The 14952-nt window shown below is 36.8% G+C and overlaps 1 pseudogene; it reads right to left on the reverse strand.

Annotated features, from left to right (window-relative positions):
• Positions 1 to 10454: 10454 nt before the first annotated feature.
• LOC129069729 (phosphoglycerate mutase 1-like) overlaps positions 10455 to 14952 on the reverse strand; it is a 32332-nt pseudogene continuing 27834 nt past the window's right edge.

Here is a 14952-nt window from a genome sequence, read left to right on the forward strand (position 1 = left end):
TGACTCTTCACACAAAATGAGATGTGAACAAGGCCTCCTCTTCAAAGGAGGTAGATTTCCAGCTTAGCTCAAAGTAAACAACTTACAATTAAACAAAATTTAATTAAAAAATAACTTGGAAAATATCCCAGGAGTAAAGTCTGCTGTAGAAATCAAAGGAGTAATAAGAACAGGATGCATGGAGCTGAGAAAAGCATCTGTCCACCTGAGTGAATTTTTTGCAGTTGGCAACATTTCAAGATTTAGTCCATTTCAAATCTTCTAATGGTATAAGTGCTTATACACAAGAAAAATTAACAGCAAAAATATTAATGCATCTTTGCATTATAAAGCATAATTAAATAAAGCTAATCAGTAAATATGAATGTATGAGATACATTTATATTTAAGCACTCTTCTATAGGGGAATGGCAGAACTTTAATGAGAAGGATACCTTGGTGGTCCACCTACACACCTTTTCAAATCACATCATAGAGACTAGTGTTTCTTCTGATGATACAGTTGCTTTTTCCTGCTAATCAGAACTCACCTTTGTCTTTTAGTAAATCAATTTATGGAGAAAACAAAAAAATCTTTGAAAGAGAGAGGAAATTTTAGACCACCTACACGGGTAATTTCACCCTCCTTTGCCACCAGAATCACTCTCAAACATTAAAATGGAATCAGAATGATGTTAGAAAATATCCATGAAATCATAATCCACTAAAGATTCTTCTAATTGTAAAAACTAAAGGTTTTCATCACACATGAAAGACAAGACATATAAATTTCTCCCTGTTATATATTACAAGTGAAAATTAATTGGATTAAAATATCTGCTTCTCCCTAATAGGTCCTCTGGGTTATAACCCAATGAATAGGTCAGGAAAAAAATTTAAGCAATAAATGTCTACAGTAATATGCTACTTATCCCATTTTTGTTTGCCTTATAAGGTGAGTGAAAACTATAAAGGTGTAAGAAAACACAACACTCTTAAAGCCTTCTGGCTTTTGCAAATTGCTTAATTTATTAGTATTAATATAAATATATATCCCTCATAAAATCCTTCTGTTTAAGGGGTAAGAACCACCACAGCTACACAAAAAGACCCATTCTCACACACTTAACAGCTTCAAAGGAAATCACTTTTCAAGTCATACGACAGCAAGATAGTGACTACACAGTTAAGTGCCCAATTTGGGCCTCAAACCCAATCATTAGTGCTCCTCAAATTCAGCAATGCATGGCTGAAAAAACTAATGTCTGAGACCAGAGAAAATATTTTCAGGAGCTTTATACACCTTCACTTTCAGGATAGATCTCTCGTCTCACCCACCCCTGGGCTAGGTATCTTCCTAGTAACTCCTGATACTTTTCCAACAGAATGACACAGTCAGGATTGCTCTTCCCAGTCAGTTATTCCAATTAATGTCCTTTCGCCCTGGTCCATGCACCAAAATTATCTCTCATCTCCTTAGGTGTCTATGCCACACACAAATTAAAAAATATATTCTGTAGTGTTCTAATTAAACTTATGAATTTTAATTTTTAGCACTATTATTCCTGTGTTTGTTCTTTTTTAAAAATCTATTCCAGGAAGCATTCTTATTCTTTTCGGTGTAAAATGCACACTTCCATCCTAGGGATTGTGGTTCCCATGGATACAGATTTCTGTGTGGTAGAGGCAGAATGAGTGGAATAAGATCTAAGACTTTTCCTTGTGTATTTGTCAATCTCTGGTGAACTCACTGCAGAATTGCCAGCTTGTTTCAGTATCATTTTAAGAATTCTTCAGGTCAGCAAAGCAGGTATCAGAATATCAAGTTGAATGAAATCTGCACTTTCTTTTGTCAGCTTGTCTTCTGCCAACCAACCTTGCTATTGCATATTGAGAAATCAAATAGCTATTTTTTGGTTTGAGAAAGTCAGAAATATTTGTTTGACTTGATCAGAAAATGTAGGGGCACCCAGTTAAAAGACAGTAACTTGCATATTATTTTAATAATTCTTTTTAAGCAAGCTTGAAAATTTCTGCAACTTGGGAACCTTTATTTATATATCATTTTTATTTGTATATCACATACCACAAATCAACACTTATTCAGATGAAAAGCCTATGTCATTTCTTTTGTCATAATTCGTTGTCCATACCATTATGATATCTTCAGTATTAGTATTTTACATGTCACTACCAAATACATAAGCCAAGCTTAATGACAGAAGCATCTACACACAAAGTAGTTTTAAGTTTTCATTGGGCCCTTTGTTTCTATTAGGAAAAAAATGTGGATGTTTTTAAAGTCAAGTGTGTGCAACTACAGCTGTCCTTATTAAGGTTGTAACATTATTCTACACATCTAAATGAGAGTGAGGAGGATTAAAATTTTAAATTATTTTTTGTCCTTTTTAACCAAGTTGCATGAACGAAAATATTTTCTATGAAAGCAAAAGAAATAATAGTTTACAGCATTAGTCATTTCCTATGTGCATAATTTTTTTCTTACACAACATAATAGATAGGAACTAAAACTGGACAATTCAAAAGAAGATAACTGACACTAACTGAAAACACCATTTCCAAATGGAATTGAATATTACCAGAAACATGTCTACAGGCAGTGATGATTTGTAGGGCTGGCCTTTATGCAGATATCAGGATAAGATGTTTCATGGCTGCAAGCTGGCTGTATCATCCAATGGTCCCCATTGGTTTATGGAAACAAGCACAAAGATTGACTTTTAAAATGAATTTGACAAGTCAGAGAAAAGCAGTAAATACAGAGCATTTCTAAAGAAAAATGGGTAAGAAAGTGACAGAAGTAAGGGAGAAAATAAGAAAGGTAGTTGCCAAAGCAGATAACTTTTATAGCAAGAGGAAGGAAATGTGTTGGTTGTATGAAGACTAGGCAATTCCTCCTGAGGAACAATTTAAGGATATGATGGAGCACTTGTCTTTGGTGGTTTGTGTGAAGTCATGTTGGAGGCAAGGTGAACATATAACAGTTGAGAATGATTTAGTGATATTGTTTGCAAGATGAGATGGAAATTCAGCCAGTTTTCTAGACTGGTAAAGGGTGAAATTTTCCCCAATGGCAGAGCTAATCAGGATAATCGTACATTCATATATTTAACAAACATTTGTTGAACAACTCTGATGGCCCAGGCACTGCTGTAGGTTCTTAAGGTATAGCAGGTAACAAAACCAATAGTGATGCTTGCCCTCACATGCTAGCTGTGTGTTAAATGCTCTTACCTTATTAAATAGCTCAGTAACCCTAGGGGATAAACATTATTAGTTCCATTCCATAGATAAGGAAACTGAGGCTTAAACAGTATGAGAATCTTGCGCAAACACTCACTGGCTCTAAAACTGAGTTGTTTGTACTCTAGAGTCAACAATTTTAGTCGGCACATAATCTAGACTTCCTAGAAAAATAAGATTGGTTTTTCAGTTGAATATAAGAGGCAAATTTCATATGATGGCTGGCTTCCTACGTAATAGCAAAAAAAAAACCCCAAAACAAAAAAAAACACTTTAAAAATACCATTAATCCATACCTATATTATTTAAAGCATATAAAAGGTACATTAATAATTAGCTGTATATTTTCACCTCTGATAACTGAATGTAGAGTATTAGACACATGAGTGGCTATTTCATCTTTCATCTATGTGCTCTGAAGTATGATAAAAACTCTTATCAAATTACTTTTATTCTATTAGGGAGAAAACTACAATGAAATTGAATTTGTCTGTTTCAGCCCATGTTTAGTGTTGATTGGTGAAAAATATTTGTTAGTATCATTTCTTTCCTTTTTTTATTACTAATGTGTTTTTGTGTTTAAACTTATGGCCAAGGATTACTGCAATACTCTCAAGTTTCTTTGTATTCCAAACTGACTCAAACAATGGCAAATATATTCCCTTCTTCACGGAGATCACAAATGTATGTGTTGTGTACCTGACTGCAGGTAGATTTAGTCCTTTAAATTTATATGATTTTCTTGCTGGAGCCCACTGGAGACTAGATTCTCCTTGCCCACATTGCTGGCCATGCTTCTCTGTCTCAAGCCTGGGGAGGTGAATAACTTCTTCATCTTTCTGGGAGTGGAGCCTAGGGTCATCCTCAAGCTGAGAATGCATTTATTTATTTGGGGGTTTTCACTTTTGGATACCTGGCAGTCATGATGGTACCTGATTCCAGCGGTAAGAAAAGGAAGCTTTAAAGAAGGAAATTCCCTTTGAAAAAGGCTCAGATTTCTAACATCATCCCTAAAAATCTCTTAAATGTAAGATATACAAAAGCCACTTAAATGGTATTAACACAGTGGTCCCTGTGTTTTTATTTTCAACCAGATATTTTCTACTTCTAAAGTTTTCATTTCTTTGTGTTTTTAACACGAAGTATGTTTATTTTTTTTGTTCTGGTTATTTGATCTTGAAGGCATGTAGCATATCTTTAAAAAATTTTAAAGCCCTGTCTTAAAAAAATGAAATCAATAGTTTAAAAGCCTGCAGATAACTTTTTTTTTTCATATTTCAACAGCCATGTATTACACAATCTCAGTTCAACCATAGACAAGTCATATCAGTTTCCCATTTCTGTGAACTATCTGAACCTGTCTGTAGCATTCACTGAGAGTCCAACTTAGACTGACACATTTCCTTACCTGGGCTTCTAATATTAAATTTGAACCAGAGTGTTTATTAATAAAGCAAAGGAGCAAGTCTGAGGTGTTAGTTTATGCTCCACGAAACAGAGCTTTCCTCCTTGTTGAGACTTTAAACATAAAATTAATTTAAAAAATACTGTAGGGATAGTGGACAATTGCTTGCCAAATTATGCCATTATGACTGTATTCTTGGGTTGGTATACAATATTTCTATGGGCATATAAATATGAGAATTTCAGCAACTGTCTTGCAGGGTTAAGCTGTGCTTCTAACTGGTTCTGAAAATATTCCTTGGGTAATACAGTCTCTCTAAGGAAAATTTCACTGAGCCTAAATGACAGCACAATGATTTTCCCTTTGTGTTCATGACTAACAAGTTCCTGAAAACAGAAGTACATGTGTGTGATGCCCAATTTAGTACCTAATAATTGGGACTTAAAACAAAACTATCTTGGGCAAGTGAGGTGATTAAGTATGAATTAAAAAGTCTAGTGAAAGATGTCCATATGCCCCTGCTTTCTATATTGATTATGTTTTTAGCGCCATAATGATTTAGCAAAAATAAAATAAAATAATAATTTTATTTTTTGAACTTTTATAAGCAGTAATTTTGACAAACAGTGACATTTCTGAAGGCCATATGCACATTACAATTCAGGATGAAGGTAGATTTAAACTACGTCTGAGATGAAATCAAAGTAAACAATTGATAATTGTTGTGTTTGTTGTAGCAGTATCTTGAGAACTTAAGTTTAGTGGCATTTGAAATGTTTCAGATCATCTTGCTTCATAGATTGTTTCCTGCTGTGCAGAAGGCAGAGTGGGCTGAGCACATGCAGTAGTGGGGTCCAGCACTGGAAGAGCCAATTCAAAGTGGTGCTATGGTTTGGCTACAGATAAACCTTGGCAAAAGCTTTTCTGAATCTTTCTGGTTCATATTTATCCGATTAATATCAATGAATTATTTATCCAGGAATAGGAAAAACTCTTTAATACCCTCATGACATTGACATAGAAACCCATGTATATCCTTGAGATTTTTGCATGCCTTTTGTGTTTAACTGAATTAATGAGATTTTTTTTTCATTGTAGTCACAATTGATTTATTTTACACATGTAACACTGGTTTTGTTCTGAATTTCCATTATTTGAAACAATATTTTATTTCAACTCATGTCACTTTGTAGTTTATTAATACTTCACTCGATTGATAAACGATGTATGTTAAAGCAATAAAAATTAAATGATTGGTTATGCATTTGGTGCTTATCTTTGGTGGTCTGTGTCTTGGGTGGGGCAAAAAAATGGATGTTAATGAATCACTGAGTAGTCTAACCATGTGCTTCTTGGTATCACCTTCATTCCCATTCCCACGTTTCTTCGGCTATACTACACTACAATTCAGGGAGGATACTTTTAAAAACAACTGTATGCATAAATAACATGGGTCGTCTGATAGAATTAAATCTTACATTAAACATCTGATAGAATTAAATTCTTACTTTAAATGAACATCTTTTTTGGTCCAATATGGGCATTAGGCTGCTGACGTAGTCATATCTATATATTTGAAGAATTGTTCTTTAGCATAGAACTTTATGAAAGTGACCAATAATGGGAATTATTCACAATAGTTATTGAAAATAATGAGATCTGGGGTTGTCCAAACACATACTCCATAACGAGCATGGCGTACCATTGGATCTACCAGTGTTTCTGCATCCAAATATTGTTAAGTTCTGAACATCCAGCTTTGGCTTCCCCTCCTGTATATAAGTGATAGTCCTTTTTGCAGTGCACATTCCATGAGGATAGTCTCTGGGTACTCTTCCAAGGCTTACACATTATTGTTGTCTATTTTGAGACATCATTTTCTCCTTTCAAGTCTCCTGCTGCTTCAGAACACTTATTGCTGAGTCTCAGTCTGTTTCTCAAAATGTAGTCTGTAAGTGTAGTCTTTATCATTTAATCCCTATGAAACACCAGGCTTCCCCTCATTCAGTTCTGCCAGCCGCCAGCAGCATCTTTGTTAATAAAAACACCAGCATGGGGTTGTCTTTCTGTGTCAGGCTCTCCCAGGCCCCAGGAGTCCACATTTGCTCTGGTGTTCTCTCAACTTTGATCTGTTCCTAGTGCTAGTCTGGAGGTGGAGGTGGAATTGGAATGGAAAGCTCTCTTGGCAAGAAGAGTTGGTTCCTGCCTGGAGCCTGAGCTGATGCCCTGACATTTCCTGGGCAACACCATCACACATTCCATCCAAGAGAAGTAACTCAACCACTGCATGTCCAATGCCTTTGAGGGAAAAGCTGTTGTCCTTGGTTGGTTGGCAAGTAATTCTGTCTTCCTGTCCTCTCTGAATGTCCAGTCTCTAGAGAGGAGGAGTGGTTTCCTTGAGGTCCAGACCCAGAGAAGTGAATTTTCTTGAATGTAGTAGAGACTGTCGAACCGGAGGGACATGGCAAGGAGCGGGGAGCAGGGTGGGCGTAGGTAGAGTGGATCACACCCAGGTTTATCCTGAATTGCCCTTTGCCGTTGAGGACCCTAGAGAGAGCCTGGAGGCATGGATCTCTTACTCTGAGCTCCAAAAGGAGGGGGAAGAAATCTCCTCACTGCTGCTACATTCCCTGGCTTCTGACCACTTTCTCCAGGTCTTGGTGGTGCCAGAATGTTCGGTACACAGACAAAATCTACCCATCACCTTTTGTAAGAGCATAAAAGACAATTTTCTAACAGTTATTGAAGGACCATCCAGGCCAAAACCCAAAGGACAAAAATAGGCTTTGTTGCTATTTCTCTTCACTGGACTTCAGAGGAAGGCTCTGTGACAGTGCTGGGGTGCCACAGCTGGGCTCTGAAAGGTCTCCAGCCTTCCAGCACTCCTCCAGCTCTTGAGCTGGTTCATCACGTGGCAGTCACCCTGAGCTTTATTGCTCTTATAAATCTGGAAGGCCCAAATACTGTATCAGCTCCCAGTGCCAGAGAAGTGTTTGCAATCCTTATTCTTCTATTGTTCTCTAAAGTCTATGGAGCAATGATCATATTACTTTTACTTTTTTATCTCTAATCCCAGAGCAGTGACTGGCATAGAAGTAGCTCAACTGATATTTTTGTAAATAATAAGCAAATTCATCAATGGGTTTATTTCAAATGAATACATACAGAACCCCACTTCTCTGTGATTTGGGCCCTCTCTGAACTGCTTAACTAGAAATTCTGACAGAATGGGAATTTGTAAGTTTACAGAGACAGTAACTTATGTTTTCCAAAATATCACAGGCACCTTAAGTAAAAGAAAGTCACTGACGAGGAAACACCAACAGGTGTTTTCACTCATTTGTTTATTCAACAGTCGAAAATATTTCTTGAGAAACTGTTATATGCAAAGGTGCTATGGGTGACATAAAGAAGTATGAACGTTTTGGAATCCAGAATTGAGCTTATGAAGTTAATGAAAGTAAATAGTGGAGGAAGGGAAATTAAAATACAGCTCATGACAACCACACTCCTGGTGCAAGAAAACAATGCACATTTCAGGGGCACCATTGCAGAGGTTCTCATAGGAGGGTATGGTTTAGCGGACTGGAGAAAGAGAACGTCCTTAGGGGAAAGACAAGAGCCAAGGCACAAGGTAGCGATGAGCATGCCACATGCAGGGGTTAACTGGCTGGAATGAGGAGTCCTGAATGAACGGCGATGGTGGGACAGGAGCTCAGAAAGACAAGGATGGGTTAGATCCCAGAGGATCTCAATGTCTGGATAAGGTGCTGAGTCTTTACTTTGTAAATAGGGACAACACTGATGTCGCCTAGCATGTAAGTTCTCTAATACAAGTGGAATTGTAAGATGACTAGTTAGACAGTGAAATTCAGGATGAATAGGGCATTCAGAGGGAGAGGAGCATTTTAAAAATAAGTTGTAATTATCTTGTATGATATAAACAAATGTTTGCGTAAAATTATAGGGTTAAGGATTTTTAAAAAATTGTCAAAATAAACTAGCAAGCATCAAACTCACAGTAATTATTGTTAGCCCTAAGCAACTGATTGTATTGCAATACAATTGCAATTGTATTGTAATTGTAATTCATCCTGTTCCTCCACACCCCCCCTAAGATCTCCTGGGATGAATGACTTGAGAAATATGGAGACAGTCCATGTGTGTGTGTGACTCTCATTGATTGGATGGCAAGATGACACCAAGGCCACGGGCATGAGCCCTGGCATCACCCTGCCTACTGCGCTTGCTGGCTCAACCATTATTAGCACCAGCTTTTGTGGGCAAGTTGCTAAACCTCTCATTATCTGAAAATTCTCATTCATAAAATAAAGGTGACATTCCAGAGTTCAATTAACAAGATAACGATATGTTTTGCAATCAATGTTTCTCAAAATTAATGAATTATGACATAACCCACCACATAGAATTGTTATGAGAATCGTTATGAGTTAAATATATGTCATGTACTTTGAATGATGCCCAGCACAGGTAAACAGAATATAAGGTTTAACCATTATTATTTTGTATACAAATAATAACTTTCAGGATTAAAATACACAAAATGGACTTCTAAAAATCCTTTATAGGGAGAATAGAAAGAAAGAAATATCTGAAGCAGGAGAGCCTGAGCATGTCAGAGAAGAACAGAGGGTAGCCAATTTTTATTAATTCAGTCAACAGATATTGAAGACCCATGGGCTGGATATTCTTCTAGGTACTAGGGATACAACATCATAAACAATCTTTCCTCTTAAATAACATAGAGACTAAGAGAGGAAATAGGAGCTTCTTAAAGAATGTGACCAAAAGTGCCGATTTGTATGTCTGATAATTCTTACAAAGGTGAAGCACACAGATGCCATGGGCCTAAAATTAGGGGCTTTCGCCTAATTGGAGAGATCAAAACTGGCTGGTCTGAGGAAGGGAGGCTGAAGCTGAAATCAGGCAAATGAGTAGGAGTTTCCCTGGTGAAGTGGCACAGCAAGAGCCATCGTAAGCAGAGTGCAAAGCTCCTGAGAGAAGGGTTGGGGGAGGCCAGTATACACTCTACTCAGAAAACAGGCCGATGGAGGAGTGCTACTCAGCTTTTGGGGAGAAGAAGTCAGAGACATAACCAGGCACCACTTGGCCATGGTGGGAATAGAGTAACAAAACAAGACAAAGCCTGCTCTTGTAATTCCTCAAAGGCAAGCAGGGCAGGAGGCAGGCCCCTTCTCTGTGTCTCCTGAAGGAAGTTCCACTACAGCTCGGAGCCCTTCTTCCAGCTCCAGGCTTCTCCTCCCTCAAGCCAGCCTGGCTGTATTCTCCTGGAAGGGAAAAACGACTCTAAGCTGCATTTTTACAAATGATAAAGTACATGGGTTCCTATTTCTGCCATTCATTTTGTGGAATATGAGTATCTCGTTAGTACCTAGACTGACATTTATTGGGGGAGGACTGCACAGTGGTGAGAAAAGAGTAGTAGCAACAACCCAAGTTTGAATTATTTAACATTTTCATGACTATGTTTCCTAGTATGTTAAATGGGTTACACACTCTTAAGATCTGTAAGATAATAAAATAAATTCATATACAGGAATACCTAGGAGATACTGAAGATTTGGTTTTAGACCGCCACAATAAAGCAAGTCACAGGAACTTTCTGGTTTCCCAGCACATAACAATGTTATGTTGCACTATACTGTATTCTACTAAGTGTGTAACATTGTTTTCTTTTTAAAAACAAGGTATTTACCTTAATTTAGAAGGTACTTCATTGCTAAAAAGAAAAAAAAAAAAAGGCATCATCCGAACCTTCAATGAGTCAGAATCTTTTTGCTGTTGCTGAGTCTCGCTTCGGTGTTGATGGCGGCTGACGGGTCAGCATGGTGGTTCCTGAAGGCTGAGGGGGCTGTGACAGTTTCTTAAAATACGACAACAATGAAGTTTGCCATATCAACTGATTCTCCTTTTCTTGAACAATTTCTCTGTAGTATGTGATGCTGTTGATAGCATTTTACCCACAGTAAAACTTCTTTCAAAATTGGAGTCAGTCCTCTCAAACACTGCTGCTCCTTTATCAACCAGGTTCATATAAATATTCTAAATCCTGTACTGCTTCACCTTGTACTTATGTGTCATGGAGATAAATTTTGTATTTAAATTTCATGAACCAAAGTTGCTAGCTTCCAACTTTTCTACTGCAGCTTCCTCTCTTCTCTCAGCCTTTATAGCGCTGAAGAGAGTTAGGGCCTTGCTCAGCATTAGGTGTTGGCTAAGGGAATGCTGCAGCTGATTGGGTCTTCTATCCAGCCCACTAAAACTTTCTCCACATTAGCAATAAGGCTGTTTCACTCTCTAATCATTCGTGTGTTCATTAGAGTAGTATTTTTAATTTCCTTAAAAAACTCTTCCTTTGCATTCTCAACTTGGCTAACTGTTTGGTACAAGAGACTTAGCTTTCAGCCTATCTTAGCTTTCAACACACATTTCTCATTAAGCATAATCATATCTAACTTTTGATTTAAAGGGAAAGACATGCCTTTTCCTTTCACTTGAACACATAGAGGACATCACAGTGTTATTCACTGGTCTACTTTTTTTTTTTAACTTATTTACTTTTTAAATACATTTGTCTCTGCCTCCCCCCCACTTCTTTCCCTTGCCCCCTCCCACCTTCCCTCCCTCAGCTCTTCCCCTTTGGTTTTGCCCATGAGTCCTTGCTATATGTTCCTTGACTTTCCCCTTCCCTTCCCTTTCCCTGCCCCCCCCCTTCCCTCTTGTCTCTGTTGATTTCTTTTCCTTTCAGTGTTGCTGGTCATATTTTCCTTGCATCTTTGCATTGTTGGTTAGGTTCCGCTTATAGGTGAGATCATATGGTGGTCTACTTTCCTTATTGTTATGTCTCAGGGTGTCAGGCATCCTGTGGAGAGGAAGAGAGGTGAGAGATGGGGGAACAGCCAGTTGGTGGAGCACTCAGAATACACACAACATCGATAAACCTAAGTTTGCTGTCTGCTAGGGACATTGTTTGTGGTGCTTCTAAACAATTACAATAGGAAAATCACAGATTACTGATCAAAATCACCATAACAAATATAGTAATGATAAAAAACTTTGAAATGTTGTGAGATTTACGAAAATGTTACACAGAGACACAAATGTTGCTGGAAAATTTGAGCTAATGGACTTACTTGCCCCAACACAGGTTGCAAAAAACTTTCAGTTTGTAAAAAATGCAATGTCTGCGAAGGCAATAAAGGAAAACAGAATAAAATGAAGTGTGCCTGTATTTAACAGCACTTTGAATGCTTTCCATGTCATAAGCCCTGTAGAGATAACCTTTGTTATTTTTAGGGTTCCATCACAGGCACGATGGACTCCGTAAGGAGATCTTTCACTTCATACCTGTAGATTTTCTTGTTTTGTTTTGCTTTTGTAACACATATTCTTTTCTAATTACTTGCATCAATGAAAAGAAATTATTTAACCTATTTTAATTTAGGAACATTTATTGTCCATATGCAAAATATAAACCACTATGTTAGATGCTTTCGTGAATATAACATCATTGACTCCTCATTCTTTTAAGTGGATATTATCATCATTTCTATTGTTCAGTTGAGAAAACTGAGGGTGACAGTTTAAATAAATTGCTGAAGACAGACAGTGAGTAGCAGAAGAATTGGGTTTTAAGTACAGATGAAGAATACTAAGCACTTTGAAAAGACATTACTAAATAACATCAATGATTAAGAGCTTGTCTCTGAATCAGGCTAACTGGGTACCTCTTCAAATTACTACTGAAGACAGCAAATTCATTTAATATAAACAGAGATAATGATAAGTGCTTCATAGTGCTGTTGTAATAATTATGCACATAAAATTAATTATGAAATATTGTATTTAGTGCAGCTCCTGGTCCATAGTAAATGCACAGTGAAAAACACTCAACATGATTGTCAAATACAAGCATATATTATAAAATATGTATTATAACATATATTGGTGTGTTTGCCATAAACCTATTTCATTCTCTTCTCCTTTGTTGAAATATCTTCTTGCTTTGAAACAGTAGCAGTTCTATGGTCCTCAGCAGGGCTACTAAAGTTATTGTGATCAACAAGCTTTTGCACATAACCTACTATCATATAATTAAAACATCTCTAAAATAAAGTTATCGGTAACCTTTGATGAGAAACTGGTAGACAAAATTGTGTTGCTGTTACTGAATAGTTGATGTGTCCTTCTTCTTCTTTCTTGGATGCTGTCTTCTTTTCACATTGGCATAAAAGAAATGCAACAGCAGGTATCTTTGTTACAGTCCTCCTCCCCATCCTCAACATCGTTCCAACACCAACCGTTACTGAATAGTTTACTCCACACCAGGCATAGTGATATATATATATTTTATATCTTATCGTATTCCTCACAAAGATCCCATAGAGCAATTCATCTTAACCTGTTCAGGTGGTGAGAGAATTGAGGTTAAGAGAAAGAACAACTTACCCCGTGTGATTTTGACTAGTGATGTCATAGCAACAATGTTACAAAGCATATATTTTAACAAATGCTGAAGGAAGTCTCTGTAAAGGAGTATATATATTTCCAACAGTTTCTTAAAAGCAAGTCTGTTATTTGTATTTTGTGAATATGATCTACAGTGTTGGTTATTTAATCACAACAGGCAGGAGCAGCATAGTTGAACCATCCATTACTCACTTGTTTATTGCTTATATTGTCCATGTTTGCTGGGATTGGCTGGGTGGTCCCAGTTTCTCCACAACTTTAGGACACCTGCAGTAAAGGCATACATTTTAAGTGTTCACTAAATGTTAATTAAACAAATGAGTAAAATTATTATATTATAGTAAGTTCCAGCTGCACTGAAGTGGCTGCAGAGTCTGTATATAAATGACACTTTTAAATAATTGGTGTAATTGAGAATGAAATGGCCAATACTAGAGACGTATTTTTTTCCCATTCCATCAAGATATAAGGAGAAAACAATTCAAATACCATTAGATCTTTTAATATTGGATCCCATAATTCTCAGGTGTTTTGGGAGATCTGATAAGAAATGTGGGGAACAAAACAGTCATGAAAATACCTCTCTTTATGAGAACACACAAGTTTTGGATCATAGCATTACAGTGGCGATAGACTTCCAATTGGTTTTATCAATCAGGAATATGACAGTTGCTGAGGCCTCAGTGAGTGCCCATGTTCCCAAAACACTTCCATGTTACATTTCATTTTCCCAACCTTAAATCTACTATTTTCTAGGAATAATGGATCTATTATGGACTTTGTAAAAACTACTGACTATAAAGCAAAGGCTAATTTCCCTTTATAGTTTTCAAAAAAGATTATAAAACTGTAATCCATTGAATCAAAATTATAAGCAACCATATTGTTGATCACAAATACGAAAGTGGTATTTCTTCATCACTACATTTTTGAGAAAATCATAAATAAAAGCATATGTGGAATCTCTTTGGAGACAGTAAAATGTAGTCATCATTTACAATAAATCTGATAACAATTTTGAAGCCTTGTTTTCAAACCATATCTCTTCTAACCTCATAATAAATAATAGATAAGTGTTAACTGCTTGAGTTCTAACCAGAAGGCCATCACGTTGGGTCTTCCACTCTCTCTGTTTCATCAGAGGCAAGAAGATGCACAGAAGATAAGAGACCCCAGATATAGGCCATGGCTTGTAACCTGGCAGCTATCTCCCTCCATTTATGTTTTATTTTGCCTGCATTTTAAAACGATTCCCATTGGAATGCCTTTAGGAGGTCAAACAATTCTCGGCCCTACCTACCCACTACTTTTTATTGTTATGTTCAAGGATGAAGGTAATATTTATTAATATACTTAAATTTGGACCCCTTTATAAGCTTTTTGTGACTTCTAATGGTATTTGGCTTGAATAACTTTTAGAGTGGCTACTTTCTAATTTTCCTTCCAGAAAGGATTCAGAAGAAAAATGAAGGTGAGAATGGATGGAAATTCAGTTCTCCTTGGAAAGAAATGGTAGTAAAGAAGAGGAAAGTCCAGGAATATACCTAAAGGACTTGCTCACTAAAAGTGTTCAAGGAGTAGTCTGTCTTTAGCACCTTAGTTGAGAGAAACCAGAAACAGGCATAGGATACAATGTGATCCAGCCAGGTTCCAGAAAAGATGCCACCCTTATCAATAGCACAACTTACATTTAAATTTTGTTGATGTTATTATTGTTTCTTTATCAATCTTTATCTCCTGAAGAATTCAGGACATTAGATGATGGAACAACGTGAAAATCTTTGTACTCACTG

Source organism: Pteronotus mesoamericanus, unplaced genomic scaffold, assembly GCF_021234165.1.
Source record: "Pteronotus mesoamericanus isolate MK-2021 breed Mesoamerican mustached bat unplaced genomic scaffold, CSHL_Meso_final contig_24, whole genome shotgun sequence".
In the NCBI taxonomy this organism is placed as follows: Eukaryota; Metazoa; Chordata; class Mammalia; order Chiroptera; family Mormoopidae; genus Pteronotus; species Pteronotus mesoamericanus.